The sequence below is a fragment of the Diplotaxodon limnothrissa genome, linkage group LG15 (genome assembly GCF_057381915.1).
Source record: "Diplotaxodon limnothrissa isolate DT_005_m linkage group LG15, D_limnothrissa_male_GT1.1, whole genome shotgun sequence".
Lineage (NCBI taxonomy): Eukaryota > Metazoa > Chordata > Actinopteri > Cichliformes > Cichlidae > Diplotaxodon > Diplotaxodon limnothrissa.
This window is the reverse complement of record NC_140610.1, coordinates 5,486,874-5,504,971: the sequence shown is the minus strand read 5'-3', so window position 1 is coordinate 5,504,971 and position 18,098 is coordinate 5,486,874.

Below are 18,098 nucleotides of genomic sequence, written 5' to 3'. Positions count from 1 at the left end.
GACCTTGTGTAACCTCAAAACATTTTTTTTGGGTTATTGTTTCAAAGAAAACTATTTTGTTAGGAAACGGGGAGGGTTTTATTTGGGGAAGTGGGAGGAATTCTTTTAGATGTTCAGTGTTTAAAAAAATTATACAGCAACTATTTTTCTATCTGACAATTGGTTTTAGTTAACTGTTGTTACTCAGTGTACGTACGCAAGTTGTGTATGTTACGAGATATAATCGTGCGGTAGATGTAGGGGAGCTTGTGAGTGAGAAAACATTGCCAACACTGTGTCTAACGAACACACACACTTTCACACACACTCTGCTACCGTAAAACATTGCCCAGACAATGAATGTAGCCAAAATACTTTGGGCTATATTTAGCCTTCCCTGGTGCTCATATTGAATGGTCTATATTGTGATACTATTTTTGTAACTGAATATTAGGTGTAGCTTGGTGAACTAGCTCAACAAGTAAATTCAATAATAGCCTCAAGTATGAAAGACATAACTGATTTAAAAAACAGAAAAAAAAGAAAGAAATACACTCACGTGAAAAAATTGTGTCTAGCTTGCATGTGCTGAACGTACACATACAGTATGTACACTACACGTACACGTACTCGAAAACTTTGCACGGTGGAGCGCCAACTTGCAATTCATGCTGAGAACGTTTGAGCTGTCTTCCGAGTCCTTCGTTGGTTAAAAACTGCAGCATTTCTGTTTTGTTTTTGTTGTTTTTTGGGGGAGGTGGGCTTTAAAGCAAGAGGAAAAAAGAACGAGCGCCTAAATAGATCCTCATACTTGATAGATCCACGATCTTTGTGAATGAGACCTCTTGAATCCCACTTTGTACTACTATGCTAATATTTTCCACCAAACCAATTCATCACAGAAAGACATTCACATCGATACTTGTTTACATTTTGTATTTGGACCCGTCATGGAGCATTTAAAGCTAATGAAAGACAGCATGTTTTCCATTTGAAGGGGACCTCTTATGCTTCTTCAGTAGCTTTGCATGGTTCACAGTTCAGAATAATCCTTATTTACCTTGACAGCCCACTCAGTTCATTTATTGTGTGAATAAAAGCCATTTTGGCTCCCCGCCCACGCTTTTAACTTTATTCTGATTGGCTGCCCCTCACTCAAAGACTGTTTAAACAGAGGGTGGGTGGGGCTCCTGGTCTCATTGTTAGAGCTGAATTCCTGAGATGACCGTAATCATATGGGCGCAGATGTAGAAGAAAACACAGCCTTTTGGGTCGTTTGAAGCTTTACCTCGTTATTTGAAAGGTCGACCATTATTAATATCAACATCCACTTTTGTATAAGCATGTGTATGACAGAACAAGAGGAAAGGCATAATAGGTCTCCTTTAAAGTCTAAATATAAGATTTGTAGTGTGGTGGATGAGGGTTGTGTTACTGTTGCTCAGGATTAAGGATTTTAGAGTCACAGCTGAAAGATGCCTGATAAAAGGCACTTTGAGTGAAAAAAAGTTCCAGATTAAGGCGTTCGATGTGAGAGCAGCCACATCTTATGTCCAAATTCTAGAGGGCAAACAGTCGGGTAGATCACCACAGGTCAACCACTTACGGGTCTCATGAAACAGGCAATGAAATCATGTGTATTAGCTGGCCTTCGCAAATCACACCAAATCCAGTGAATCTTGCTTTTGACAAAATATATATATAGAGAGAGATATGCATATATACAGTACAACATGTAACACCATTGGCATGTGGATGGAGAACAGTTGCAGCACCCCCACTGGGTTCTAGTTTATGAGCTAACGTACAATATTTGTTTGAGTTTTCTTTTTGTTTTATTCTATGACTCACTTTGGGTTATGGACATCCATATGTAACTTTTTTTGAGTTTTAGATTTTAGTATTAGTTAAAAAATTAGAGACTAAGTATTTTAGCTCAGCATCAGGTTGTTTGATACCACCAGTAACATCATCAGCTCTTCCCTAACTTCGTTTGTTATCATATCTATTAATTGACCTTCATAACCAGATGGCCAAACCTCAACTTCCTCAACTTATGAGCTCGTCTCATCGTAGGCGAGTGAGTAGCTGATATGTATAATACAGCATAAAACCTCACAGTTAACAATGCATTCCTTTAACTATAATCTGTGTTGTGTACAGCTATTTTGTATTATTTTATAACATATTCTTCTGTAATCGTCCGGTGCACAGACAATCGCTATACACATGTCAATAAACCAGTTCAAAGTTTGCCGTGCTGTCCTTTCTGTTTAACAAGGGAAACAAGAAGGCTCCAGCAGAGGGCGCCCTCTACCAGCTCCGAGGTTTCCACACCATGAGCAGGGTTGCTTTGAGTTGCATCACCTGTTTTAAATAATCATCTGTTTTATGAGCACTTTTGGCAGTCGAGTACGGTACATCACCGCGCAAATGTGATAACGAGCTGCAAATGCCGGCAAAATTACAGGCGGCTTGATTTCAAGCAGAAATATAAAAGACTTTGCAAAGAATTCAGGGTGCCTGGTGAAAGGCTCCCGAAGCCCTGCGTGGAGTGGTGTTATTCAGGAGTTTGTACAGAAATTATGTCACTTCAACCATGAGGAGGAGGCTTTCTGCTTTTGAATAAGCGTTTTTCACGGGTGTCGTGCCGACACGCTACATTTAAAGTCTTTCAAAGCAGGAAAAGAGAAAACCCAAAGACTGCTAAAACTCGAGAGACGGTATGCACAGTTTTAATTTGGGTGCATGCACTACAATTTTCATCTCATGAGCGGCAATATGTTCTTAATTTTAATCATAGGCACATTTTTTAGAAGAAAATTTCCGTACACTCAAAAACGCCAACTTTGCAGAAAGAGAAAATTCACTACCAGTTCTCTTTGTCCATTGGTTTGAGTGCAGTTCACTTTAGAACATCAATGTGATGCATTTAATGTTCGATGCTTGCACCAGATGCACTGTAATGACATAAAAAATAGTCAAAGTAAGAGATGTGCTTGAGGGATCTGGCATCTAGATGATATCCCAGCCTAAGACACATCAGATGACCCATTCAGCAGGCTGGTTGCTGCTATTACTGTATAACCAGTAAGTAATCCACTCTACAGCCTCATTTGGAAGTTTTTATCCAAACAGTAACCACCGATGAAAAGAAAACAAGCCAAACTATGTGTAAGACCTCTGGTGGTCATGTGACAAAAAGCATATAAAATCATTAAACGATGGACGTTACCTTTGGGTCTGAAAAGTGATCTGTGCATAAGAACCTGTAACCTGGATTCTTTTTTGCAACCACCAGGGGGCGATACACGTGGTTGCAAAAAGACTGTAACGCATATAGAAACTGCCCTCTGACCCGCCACTATCATATATGGCTTCAAAAACATCAAGATGGTGATGGTGAAAATGCTCAACTCTCGTCTGAGACCAGAACTTCACAAACCAATGGGTGACATCACAGGAGCTGCATCTATCTTTTGCACTATGACTGGTAAATGTGGTAAGCTGTAAAAAGGAGCTACATAACATGTGCTTCAAGTTGTCAAACGGCGCCTTTTAAACCAAACATGATCCTATGAATGTAGCCAAGATTTATTTATCCTTTCATTTTTTTAATTTTTTTTGATTAACCATAACTTAGTGCTTAACAAATAGTAAGCAAAATATTTCATATTGGAAAGTTGGGACCTGAATTTGTGACCTGATCACTGTGAAGGTCCCAGCATACTACTGCATGGTAGTATGTATGTTCTGCATGTAGGTGCTAATATGTCATCTAGCTGTCTAGTACCACTTTGGGGGCACTATCAAAAATATGTGAAACAGCTACAGATTTTATATAAAAGATACACAAACATACAGTCTGTCAGTATGCATACATATAGCTTGCAGATCCTTTCATGTAGCTAACTTTTCAACCAGCAAGTATCCTAAACATAGCATCGTTATCACTGGGCAGTGCACTGATGGCTTCCTAGAATGCACTCACATGCATCCTCCTAAGCCTCTGCAGAATTCCCATAATGCTTTTCTCTCCATAGTTAAGTCTACTGTCCCTTATTTTTGCTCAACTACAACCTTTGAATACATTAAATGCGTACTGAGCTGGCTATTAGGTGGAGAAAGCTGTTTGCTGGTAATGTGTATGGTACAGGTTAAACTTGTAATGGATTTGAATAAGTTTAAAACAGCTGAACAAGGAAGGATAGGGACAGCGAAAGGGTGCCCAACAGCTTGTTTTTACCCCTGGCCCACTAACAGGGATATCTGGCTGTATTCTGTATGTGGTTGTGTGTCAGGGGATGTGGCATAAATGATGGCGGTATAGTTTAGGCGAACAGAGGAATTCTCAGTGGGGGGATTTGTAGGTTTTGATCCCAGCTAATTAATGTGAATCCCTCAATGGGAGTAATGATATCTGTGACTAGGAAGTTTGAAGGGGACTCTCCGGTCTCTGTGTATTTATATATATATATATGTGTGTGTGTGTGTGTGTGTGTGTGTGTGTGTGTGTGTGTGTTTTCATGCATGTGTACATATGTGTGTGTGGAGGATGTGTGATAATCAAAGGCTCTGAAGTACGTCTCTGTGGACTCAGCTCTCTGCTCTCGAGGAGGCAGGGGGCGTTCAAGCCATTGTTCCATCAATCTCCCCATTAACTACAAACACTGGGAAACTTTAATTAATCTGGAGCCACAGATGATTAATTAACTTTAAGACTTTCCCCTTTTTTTTCCTTTCCTGCTACACATTTCACTAAATCCCCAAGCAGCAAAAAGTGCTAATTTAGCCACATAATTTACAAATCCAATTAAAGCCAATATTAAGGCATCACAATATGCTGTCCTGTGTTCTCTGGTCTTATAAGACTATTCTCTTTTGTGGCTCGACTAGTGGTGAATACCAACACACGTAAGCTGAGCTGACTGTATTAAACAGGGGTTAAGAGTTGTAATAAGTTTGATTATTTTATGGAGTTTATTATGCGGTGTTATCCTGTTAGGGAGGTGACGCTGTGGCAGTGGATTGGTAATCCACACAGTTTTAGTCTCACCAAGCGGTCTCCCGCTCTACCACCACGGACGCAATCCTCACACATCCCAGTTTGAGAGAGGGAGGCCCAGACTGGATGTGGGTGGATGAACGTGTTGACATATGACAGAAAGGAACCTAAACGAAATGTGTCGTGACACTAGCTTTTTTCATCTTTTAGTTTCTGTTCTGCTCAGTTTGCTGTTGAATCTTTTTTGTATTTTATGTTATGTTGTTTTTTTTAATGTGTAGCGCCTTCCCTCTGATGCTAAATGAATATAGGCCAAACATTTCTGTTTTCAAATATTCCCAAAGTTCCTTCTCTTCCTCCCTGATACAGGCTGCGTGACCAATAACAGCCCTGAGGAGGCATCTCCGTAATTCCCTGTAAATGACAACTAATGAAGATGGTACGTACTCTCATTGCTTTGTGTCTTTGAGGGGGAAGGGTTGTTCGGTTCAGTTAATGCAAACATATGCATCAGTTTTGTTTTATTCAGTCGCCTCATGGCTGGGGAAACTGGGGAAAACTAAATGCTCCTTTTCTCATTTTCTTCTCCTCAGCGACGTCAGCGGTCAGAGATGAGCGCTCTCCTTTTTGGCTGTATCAAGCACATGCTCAATTAGCGTCGCATGGTAGGTGAGAGCCATTTCGAAAACATTTCTCATTACACCTTATCGCAGGGGCACAGAGGGGGGCAACATGAAGCAAATTAGAGGGGTGAATGAGAGTTGGAGAACGAAGGAAGAAGGGAGGGCTGGAGACATCAAAGTGTTCCCACTCTATTTAAATTGAGTGATCTTGTGTGAAAGATCCCCACTACATAAAGATTAACCCCATCCTCCCTCCCACACACACACACACGGGGCTAATATCTCACACCCACATACCCTTGGATTTATGTGTCAAGGGTTAATAACTACGGGGATGAGGACACTGGGGGGTATGTGTGGGGCGTTCCTGCAGATGCACGTGTGTGTTCACTTATATGTGGAATCTGCATTTGTATGAATTATTGGAGCAGGGGAGACGGGACAAGAAGCGGGCAGCAGAGGTGGGGATCGCACAGTGAGTGCGAGAGAGGCTCAGTTTCATCTTAGACCAAGAGACTGACGTGCTACAAATCCCACCAGTAGCACCACCAAACAGACCTGCCAGCACTCCTCAGGAAACCACTGACACACACACACACACACACACACACACACACACACACACACACACACACACGCAGAGGCGGAGAACTGATGTGTTGCTTGTTTTCTTCCAGTTTCATCATGTACGTCAGCTTTTCATTACCCCGTTAAATATAAGTTCCAGGGACGTGTAAAGTGAGTGCAGAGACTCACTGAAGCTCCTCTGGTGTTGCATTTGCAGCATAAATGTTAATGTCTGTTTTTCCTTTTGTTTGCCACACGCCTGCACGTGTGTGGGTTTTTTAGTGTTTGTGCATGCATGTGTGTGGATTTGTTCCTCTACCTGTTTGTGCCTGGTGTCTTTTAGTATATAAAAAAATGTGTGTGTGAGAATCCTGTCTTCCCCACGCTGTGTATGTGCGTGTGTGTGTGTCTGCTCAATCCCACCCAGTGGATTAGTGACGTCAGAGGAGCTCACCCTCTCCCTCTGATAAGGGGCGTGCGCCGCTGCCGCCCGCTCCCTGCTCCCCGTGCTTAATTTCAGATAGTGCTAATGGAATCTGTCCCGCGCGATTGTAATGCGAGTGAGACTCATTTTCCACGGAGCTTGGAGCTGTCAGCTTGGCAGGACAGTGAAGAGGAGGGGATGTTGGGAAGGAGGAAGGGAGAACCAAGGAAGTGAGAGGGCTGATGGGAGGATGAGGAAGGAGAGGATGATGAGGAGAGTGTGTGTGTGTGTGTGTGTGTGTGTGTGTGTGTGTGTGTGTGTGTGGCTGACATGTGTTTTGGTAGGCCTCTTCCTTCTTGTCAAAAAGCTGTTGTCTAGCTTCCCCCACGCTACTCATTATGGTGCATGCCTATACACACAAAGACACACATTTCCAGATTAACGTCTTGTGATTTAGGTGTTTTTTGGTTAAATTGCAAGTTGCTAAAATGGGTGTTCACTTAATGCTTTTCTAGCATTATGGAACACCAAAAATGGGATCCCGGGAAAGTGGAGAAATTTTAGAGACATTACTTTGCTGTAAGTATTTCCCATGAAAAGTATTCACAGAGACGTCTTTGGAGAGTATTACACTAGATTATGTACTGCAAACTAACCTGTTTATCCTGGACAAAACTACCCAGTACTTTCATGCAACACTTGAATAACACAAAGTTGATATACTTAGTTTGTTTTGCAGGATGTTTCACAAAATGGAAATACATAATTTATCAAAACACATCGTGTACAAATCCAATATGTCATATGATGACATTTCATGTAACCTTTAAATCTGCAGTTTATCAGGTGTCGCTGAGCAGTCCTTAAATTTAATTATAACCTGTCTTCTTTCTCTCCTGTCTCGTCTGCCTTCCTACAGCTTAAAGAAGCAAGTCTGAAAATGTAAGGAATAGAAAGTACAGATATTTGTTTAAGTAAAAAGTTATCAGAAGAAAAAACTGAAAATTCTACCTAAGTACAGTAACAAAGTATTTATACTTAATTACTTTCCACTTCTGTTGCTTTCCATGTGAACCAGTTACTTGCACGCTAATCTTACTTAGCACTCAAAGTGCTTTTAGACTACAAACAACCCCCATATTCAGCAATTCATACACATGTTAAATAAATTCAGTCACATGTCCATGCAGTGGTTTGTTCTATGCCTTTTAAAGTTATAGCGTATAACATCTCACTACTAGCTGCCAGTCCACTGTTATTACGTGTCCCCATCTATTGACTCTGGAGGAGATTTGTGAAAAGAGTCTGACTTGATAGTGAGGTGGGTTGTTGAGGATATCCTGAATTTTTCTCTCAGTAAGCTTTGCCGTTTTTGCTGCTGTTAGCTTCCGTTAGCCACTCCTAGCCTCGATTAGCTGATGTTAACCAGTATTAGTAAGAGTGTCTTTGAAATGGATCTGACAGTGTTGGACACACACTTAGTGAATAAGCTCTCATATGATGTGAGAATGTAATCTAACTATGTATCAGAGACACTCAAGCCAACATTAGCTAGCATAATGTTGGCTTATAACCCGCTGTTGTAGTTGGTTCTTGCCAGCTGTCTGGAGACAGGACGGTTGCATGTCTAATCTGCAGACAATAAGTAATAAGTAAACTGTACCTCCAAAAGTTGATTCTGTTCATCTGGACGTAGCGTTTTGTGGGAGAAACGTTTTGTCACTCATCCAAGCGACGTCTTCAGTCTCAGCTGACTGCAGGTTTCCCCAAATCTTATAAACACTACATTTGCATAATGACTGAAACGAGCCCACTGAAGGAACAATGGGCTGGGAGGTCAGTTCCTTAATCGTAATTATGCAAATTCTCATGACCACTGATCAACAACCGCTGACCAAAACCCACTGATCAAAGACCACTGATCAATGGCCATGAGTCCCATTCACAGAGAGTTGGGGAATGGCTGCAATCACAGCATTGTAAGATGGCGAAAGATGTACCCTTAGGCCCCCTCCTCGATTCAGAGATGGTCTTTCCCTTTTCACGTAAATGGCCTCCTTGACTCCGTGCTCAAACCAGCGTTCCTCCCTGTCCAGGATGCGTACATCCTCATCATTGAAAGAGTGTCCACTGGCCTGTAGGTGTAAATAGACTGCCGAGTCCTGGCCTGACGAGGTAGCTCTTCTGTGTTGTGCCATCCGCTTCGCCAGAGGTTGTTTGGTTTCCCCGATGTATAAATCCTGGCAATCCTCCTGGCACAGCGTACACTATGTTGCTCTGTTTGTGTCGGGGGACCCGATCCTTGGGGTGGACCAATTTTTGGCGCAGCGTGTTTTGGGGTTTAAAAGCCACAGAGACCCGGTGTTTAGAAAAAATGCATCTCAACTGCTCCGATACTCCTGACACATATGGGATCACTAGAGGTTTTCGCTTGGGCAGCGGTTGTCCTTCTCTCCTGGATTGGCTGGAGCTTTCTTTAGGTGCCTTTCCAGCTTTGACAAACGTCCAGCTGGGATAACCACATTTACTCAGGGCCTTCTTGATGTGCTGTTCTTCTGCCTCCCTGGCCGCTGTGTCAGTGGGGATGGTGTTCGCTCTGTGTTGTAGCGTCCTGATGACACCCAGTTTGTGCTCCAGTGGATGATGAGAGTCAAACCTTAAATACTGATCCGTATGTGTAGGTTTATGGCACATGTCAGCTTTTAGATGTCCCCCATACTGATGGAAATCTCACAGTCTAAGAAGGCTAACCTGCCACTTTTCATATCCTCCCTGGTGACGTCCAGATGAACAGAATCAACTTTTGGAGATTTACTTTCCTGGATGATTGAGAATACATCAAGAAGTAAACTGTACCTTCAAACACTATAATGTTCAATGACACACACACTCAAACTCTGCCCTTGTACTCCATATGTTGCCCAAGGACACTTTGACTAGGATAAATGGAATCAAACCTGTGACCTCTCCATTAGTATACAACCCACTCTACCTCTCTTAGGAATGAAAAAGCTTCTGTAGCCAAAGCTCTTGCCCCTTTCATACAGATCAAAATTCACTTCAAAAGAAATTCCACTCATTGCACTGCAGGAAGCAGAAATTTCAGATAAATGCAGCCCAAACTGAAACCTGATCTCTCTGAATGGTTAAACACTGTGAGAGATGAGAGAGAAAATACGTTTGAACTGGCTACTGAGTGTGGGTTGGCTTCATTATACACACTTTGAAAATAAGAAAAAAAATGGCAATGTTTACGAGCAGCATGGTTTTAAAAAATAGTACCTGGGGAAAAAATCTATAGTAAGATTTTTTTTTTAAATTATTTGTTCATTTATTTATTTATAAAAAAGAAAAAAAATGACACAGAATTATTCATTATTAGTTTTATTCTTGACCACAAATTTCCCAGCTGTCATGGTCCCTGTGCCTCTCTGGCTTGCTCATGTTGGCCACAAGTTTGTTCTGTTTTTTCTCCTGCTTGCCTGGGTGGAGCTCATTGTGGGCTCTCACCCTTGGCCCACGCGCCAGCAGTGATTACAACACCTGTTGCTGATCAGGCAGCGTCCCTCTGGCCTATTTAACGCTGCGGCACAGAGTAGTCGGCGCTGGAACGTTGAACCTCCCGTGTTCGTGCTCTCAGCTCTCTTTCTGAAAGAAACTCTCTCGGTCGGTGTGGTGTTTTGATCTAATCGGTCTCTCTGGAACTTGTGGCGGACCCAGACCTGTGATCCCCGTGTGTGTGTGTGTTAACATAAGTGGAAATTTGAGCGAGAGTGGCCTTGGAGAAGCGAGCGAGCGTGAGGAGTTTGGGCTGAGTGGAGAGCGAGTGTGGATTCCCTCCCCTGGAGCCCTGAACCCCTGCCTCATTCACTGAATATACACATCACTGTGGTTTTCCTTCTGTGTTAAAAAATTGTCAACCTTTTGCTTACCAGCACGCAGTCTGCACTTGGATCCATCTGTTAGCCGTGACACCAGCAGTGGATATTTTGATTGATACCACAGATGTCCAAGAATTATCGAAATCTCGATGTGCTTCAAACAACAGCCTGCAGATGGCAGCGTTTGCCTGATGAACTGTCCAGTGCACACTGACCAGTTCTCATCTCTGGCTGCAATTCGGGTGATGCTTCTCACTTTTCTGCCTCACCATATCATTTACTAAAACATCTCTCTCATGTTCATTTTGGCTTCCAGTTTCAAAATATTTGTTTTCTGATGTTCGGATGTGCTGCTCTCTTCCCTCGTCTCTGCTCTGTCGGAGTTACATTACTCACTTTTCTGATGAAGTGCGCCAACTGAAGCGAGGCCTGAAATTAAGGCAAAGAAATTAATTAGATTAAGTTAGAGTTCATTCGGTCCAGGCCATGCACGTCATGCTGTGATGCTCACTCTCAGTGTTGGTATGTTCAGTGAAGGGGAGGGAAGGAAAGGAAATACCAATTTGACAGCATTTCAGGGATTACAGCGGTGGAGGGCATCTTTAATCTGGGACAGACTGTAGCATTTGTCTGCACTTAAAACTGCCATCAGTCCAGTCTTCATCTATTGGCCTGTCACCCAGTCCCATGCAGTTTAAAAACACACTCTCACACACACACTGCTGGAGCTGATTAGACTCTGTAAAATAAATAAGCAGCAACCTAAATCTCACAGCCAGAGCTTTACACAGCGAGGGCCCCCATTACTGAAACTCTGGCCTAAGAGTTTAGTGCCAGCAGACTCTCCTTCTCCAGTGATGGAAGACCGTTTCAGTTCTATGAAATGTCCAGTGCATATTTAGATTATTTTGAGCCAAACACTTTTCAGACCTTTGCAGTTTTTCCTCATGCGACTGCAAAGCTAAAAATGTCTAATGGACTCCAGTAGAGAGTCGCACAAAGAGCACAACAGGACATATATGCTTCTGCACATACACAAGCATTGTTGCACGCATGCAAAAGAGCATATGCTTAATCACCACTAGCGTTTCCCAGGAAATAAAAAAAAAAAAAGAAGAAGCCTTGGCGGATTAAATCCTTTTCGAGCCGAACATTAGAGAAGTGCAAAGTTCAGCTCTCAGAGAAAAAAGGCAAATCATTATCTGCCAGAGCGAGAGAGGGAGAATCAGAGGTTGAAGGCGGCAAACTGTGATACTGAGGAAGAAAGGCGTCACGTTGAGAGGAAGACAGACTGATAAAAGAACGGAGCCATCGGCAGAGGAAGAGAGAAAGGGCCCCACAAATTGGCAAAGGGAAGTCAGGGTCTCTCTCTGCTTTGCATTTCATTTACATGGCTGGCCGTATCGACCAATCGGATTGGGAGAAGAGCCCGAGGCTTAGGAAGGCGAATAAAGACTCCAAATGCCTTCACTGCTCTCATCCCTCTCTCTCATAATACCCTGTCTGCCCTTCTTTTCTCTCGCTCCCTCTCTTTTCTCTCCTCACTGTCATAATACCCTTTCTCTCCCTATTCTCTTCTCTCTGGCTGGTACTATAAGTAGACCCTGCCTGATGTGATAGTGGGGTGAGGATGGAGAGGAGAGGTGAGGAGGAGGAAGGGAGGGCTGGAGAAATTACTTTTTCTGCCACCCACTGAAAGTAAAAAGCAATACTGTGTAAGTGTGTTCTTGCCTTTACGGATGTATTTGCAGGGACACGTGCACACGTGGAGCGTTTTTGTTCTTCCAAATACAAACCACACTCAAGCCGGAGATTACGTTTTGGTTTTTTTTGTTGTTGTTCTTTTTGATTGTTGGGGTTTTGTGTGTGTGTGTGTGTGTGTGTGTGTGTGTGTGTGGTTGTCCTGTGGAACTCGCAAGCACAATGTAATGCCAGCAGAGCATGCAAGGGCACGCTCTCAGTACATGTTAATTGATTAATACGTGCTCTATAATTATTGGGAATAATATGGTGTAATTGCACGCTAAACATCAATGATAATTAGTGTAATACTGATAAGCAGACATGCGACTTTTTTGATGTGCATTTGATGTTTCATACATGCACAGACACACACACATACACAAGCACATTATAATGATATACGTCTCATTTAACTCATTTCAATAATGGCATGTAGACAGCCACATTAGAGAAATGCACAAATGGCCCAGGACACATGCAACCATGTAACACACACACACACACACACGCACACACATAATCCTTAAGGGTACAATTTTATGATGGATTATGACTTGAATAGTATACCACCCATCTGTGCACGACCGAGCCTCCATCCCTTAGTCAAATGAAGAATTTGGGGAAAGAGTTGGAGGATGAGACGGGAACTTTTTCACCTCTTATGCAGATAACAACTATATCCACCACTTTATTGCAGCAAATTCAGATGCTCACTTTATGAAGTGGTGAAACAGCATTGTGATGTATTTGGGCAGAAGCTGCGATTCCTCACTGTAAATATCCACAAGTAACCAGTCAGAATCATTGTAGCAGAAGTAAAGGAATATTCACAATTGTCTGCTTATTGTATACAATTTAACCAAATAGTCAGCACATGAAGACATGATTGTAATAGAACTGATCAAATTAAAAATGTAGCTCAATGTAGAAAAAAGTCTTCTTGTAATTTCCAGATCAATTACATGAACGATGTTATGAAAGAAACACGTGAACATCCTCACCTTTTCACTACGCCCTCTTTCATGTTTCCAAAACGACCCTGTGAGCTGGATTGGAGTCTTTGCTTGGCTTATTATGGTCCCCGCACTTTATGTTTGATACCCCTGATTAATTGAGTTTGTATCCGGGAATGGTAAATGAGGAAAGATATTACCTGGCTCAATAAGGCTAGAAAAAAACAAAAGAAAACTAGGAGCGGCCTTATGTCTCCTGTCTTTAATCTGCTGGAACACCTTACCAGTTTTCTAAAGAGGAAGTCAGAGAAACAAAAATCTGTAATGCAAACGATCATCTGAGAAGAATGGGACAACCTGTTTGCAAATACTGGTATGCTTGCAAGCACGGTCAAGCAAAATTATAAGTAGAAAAATACATTATTATAATGGAATCTAACCAGTGAAGGGGAACCAACTTTTATTGCAGTTGGTTCTTAAAAATGGAGCTTTTATGATAGTTTTAATTAGTCAGACATCGTTAATTTTCACATTAATTGGCTCCATTCTTTGTGGGCTTTGGCTGAAATAAATGAAATTCCAGAGAATGACAGCATTTTATAACATTTAGGTAAAAATAGATCAGGTTACACCCCTAGTGAATATTGCTGTTCATAGTGTCGGTCCTCGGGAAATCACCAGAATAGGTCTCGTGAGTTTGGGGGATTTTTTTCTCGGCAAAATATGAACTTGAATTGAATTTCAGCATAGCTATGGCCTTTTTTTTAACCATTTTTTTTTAAATTTTATAGAACAATCTGCAGTGTCATCAAAGTGCATTTTCCCATTCTTGAAAATAACGTAGACGCATACTAGAGCTACTAGTCACTGTCAAACATCAGCAGGACCCCACATTAACACATGTGTTTTGCCTATCTTCTTACCATTTCCAAAGAAAAACAGTAGTGAATCAGTTATGCCAACAAGACCCCTTCAAAAAAATATTGCATATCTTGAAAATATTAATTGTTTCATAATGTGGTTGAAAATTAGTTAAATTTCATTGGTTGTATGTTCGTTACACATAAAATGAAATTTTGCTTTATTTTTGATGATAATAGGTGAAAATCATAAATCCAGTATCTCTTATTATTAGGATATTTCTTTAGAACAATTTTTAAAAGGATTTACATTACAGAAACATTTCACTTCTCAAAGTATGGCCATTTATGTGCTCAGTATTTGGCTGGTGATCCTTTAGAATGAATTACTGCATCAGTGCAGTGTGGCATGAAGCCAGTCAGGTTGTGGCTCTGCTGAGGTGTTACTGAAGCCCTGGATGCTGCGATAAAGGCGTTAGGGTTGCTGTATTTTGGGGTTGGGTGTTTCTCATCCTCCTCTTAACAATAACATAAAAGAATGGTGGGCCAACCACTATCAACGCAAGCAGATAACATAGCATCACAAATCATCACAGACTGCAGAAACGTCACACTTCACACCCTCCAGACTCCAGGATGTTGATTTCTGAAAGAAATAAACAAATTTACTTAAATCTAAAAAACCTCGGACCACTGAGCAACAGCTCACTTCTTTTTCTCATTAGCCTAAGTAAGACACTTCGGTTCAGGAGTGGCTTCACATTAGGACTGTGATAGTTAGTAACCCCTTTCCTGTGCATGGTGGCACAATGCACTCGGTTGTCAGTGCATTAAATGCACTCGGTCCACTCCTTGAATCTAGTTTTCTACTTAAGGCTGCGGCCCTTCCTGCTGTTTGCGCATGATGTTCTGTGCCTTAGCCTCCTTGTGAAGGTTGACGATGATCGTCATTTGGACAACAGTCAAGCCAGCAGTCTTCTCCCAGGAGTGTGGTTTCTTGTGCTGAAGTAGACTAAACCATATTTATGCTGTATGAACAGCAGTCTGCTTTCAAACCGCTGTTTGAAGTTTGAAGTAAAATGCTTCATCACTGCCACCTCCCTAATCTGTAGTAAAACCTCGAGTCATAATCATTCATCATCTACATCATCTTCTTTCTTCTTCTCTTTCTCTCTGTCACGGACACACACACACACTTCCCCTTCATTGCCGTTAATCATTAATAACAATACCTTATTTGTCGGGGAGAAATGTTTACAATGAGATCCCCTCCTCCGGCACCCCAGTATGTCAGTGTGCCACCAATTACTGAGCACAAACTGAATGAGGTCATAACAGGATGGGGTCATTAGCAAAACAAACCAGCCACCCCCATGGGGGAAACAAGAGGCAAGGCAGAGAGGGAAGACAGTGGAAGAGCACCCCCCCTTCAATCCCACCGTGATTGAATTTGCACACAAGCACGAGCCCAGTGGCGTTTTAATAGCCCGCCTCTTCTTTTTTACCGCCATAAAAAAAAGAGCGACAAGGTCAATTTTGTTAAATGTCCTTGAGCGCTCGGGGTACCGATAATTTTTGCGCAGTTCATCTTTTTGGCTGCATGTCAGGATCTTGGCATCCATTTACATCACCTTCCAGTAATTTGTGTGATAGGTTTAGTCCACACATGTCATTAAAATATACTTAAATGCCACTAAAGCAGTGAATTACATCATGCATACAAAAGCAAGTGATGGCAGTTGAATTTACATGCAAGCAACTGATGGCCACTTCTGGGCTTCTGGCTGATTTTTGCAGTTTGGTTTCTCTTTATTACGTCACTAGTGACAGTTTTTCATTCATGTGCATGTTTTTCTAAATCATAACGCTGAAAGTACCTTAACACCAACCACCTTTAATAAGCCATCATAATATGTCTGTCATGATGCAATAAAGCTCAAACTTTTTTGAGATTCTGTCTTCGTTACTGGGCAAGTTGTTGGTTATTTTATGTTGCACTTGCATGGTATTGCAGGACTTAGATTTGACAGAACGTTTAAATTTGATACAGCAGAGGTTTAGCTATTCTAAGGTTGCTGACAAAACTTTAGAGAGACCCGAGACACACTGCCAACAGATTCCTTTGGTCTCGTTAAGCACTGAAGATGTGAAAGAGCTGGTAGTGAACGCATCAGGCTACAACTAAAAAGGCATTGTTCATATGGGAAAAGGCCTTCTGAGTAAACTTTCAGTGGCTTTTTTGATGTATGCGGTCCTCAGACAACACGGATAAACTGCTTATGGTGCTTATGTGTTGTTATTCACAGTGATGTTGTGTTTGGGCACTTTTCTTGGCTGGGATTGTCTGATGGTTTCTCCTTGTTGACCCTGCAAAGAAAAGCAGGACAGTCGATATACTGTGGGTCATAACAGATGTGGTAAAACATTGTTAAAAGCCACCAAAGTTCAGCAGTTGGCGCCATAAGCCTCCAACAGACACATAGAATAAATGAATCAGTAGGCATCAGTCAACGTATTCATGCTGTAAATGTTATCTTCCATATCACGTTCAGCATTACCATACCACAAACGATGAAAATATTGAAGTTGCTGAAAGCAATTAGCAGTGATACTGTCTGGTGTGTGTGTGTGTGTCCTTTGTTAGCTGGAGGCATATTTGTGTTTGCGTATCTCCATTGTGACGCGTGTAATCCGAATGCTCTCAAATCCAGAGCAGGTGGCCAGGCGTTTGGCGGCCGTGGGGGCACGCAGGGGGCACGCTCCTCCTGCTCTCTCTCACACACACAAACACACACACGAACGATCCACAAACGTAACACATATACAGTCGCTCTGTACTGTGTGCTTTTTATATCACCTCAGGGTAGAGGAAACCTATAGAAACACACCTGCATCGGTCACCTTATACCTAGTGCCCACAAATACATACACACACACACACACACACACACACACCCCATTGGATGTTTTTTAAGGGGTGAGAGACCTCTGTGGGAAAGCACGTGCCAGCATTTCCTGTCGAGCCCTCCCTGGCCACCTCCTGCTTGTGTAGGGAGAACAGACACGCTCATCTCCAGGAGCTCTCTTGACGCCCTGAACAGGTGAGCCGAGTCAGGGCGGGGCAGGGAGTGAGGCATCTGTCAGCAAACTGTGCATCCTTCCTCCTTTACTGTCATAGTGTGCCACTTTGTTGAGATGACTTTTACTGATATCAGCAGGACCTTTTTTTATTTATTTGTCAAATGAAGTTTGTCTTAAACGGTTTGTTTAAATAAGTTGGTTCATTCATCACCTCATGTTTAACTGTTGTATTTTTAACTGGTAACATGAAATCTCTTTGAGGTGTATTTCAGTCACAAGTTTGCTTTAAACTAATTTATTCGAGTTAACTGATATAATCAAAATGATGTGCATTCATAAATGGAATACTGCAAAGGACTGGTAAACATATCATGGTATACCAGTATATGACAGCCTCCCCACAACCCCAAATTGGGAATGCAGTTAGGAAGATGGATGGATGGATGGATGGATGGATGGATGGATGCCAGTTTCCATCGAACTTTTTGCGTATGCACTCACCTGGCCTCCTCTTCACTGGCATTTCCGTGTGCTCTACAGTAACTTCCTTGACGGAGCTTCATTCATTCATCTGTTTGCATCAAACGCTTTTAGCTGCAGCTCATGGATGTAAATTTGTTCATTAAATGCATGTAATCTGTCATTAAAACATCTCTTTTTTCCTCTTATAAGGAGATTTATGTTTTTTTCCAGCTAATGGTCTGTGTCCATGAGCGCAGAAGTGCTTTGTTGGCTGGATGTCCACGGTGGACATAATCCATGGTGGTGTGTGCTAAAGCCACATGGATGCTTTGAAAACAAACAAACAAAAAAAAGAAAGAAAGAAAGAACGAAACATTAGCTCGGCATTACTTTAATGTATAGCACTAAATCTCTAATGGCAATTCATTCCTTTACATATGCTGGATTTTCTTTAAACCTGTAATCAGCTTTGTGTTTTATGTGTGTTTTTATGGTGCTGTGTTTCATGGAATGACATGTC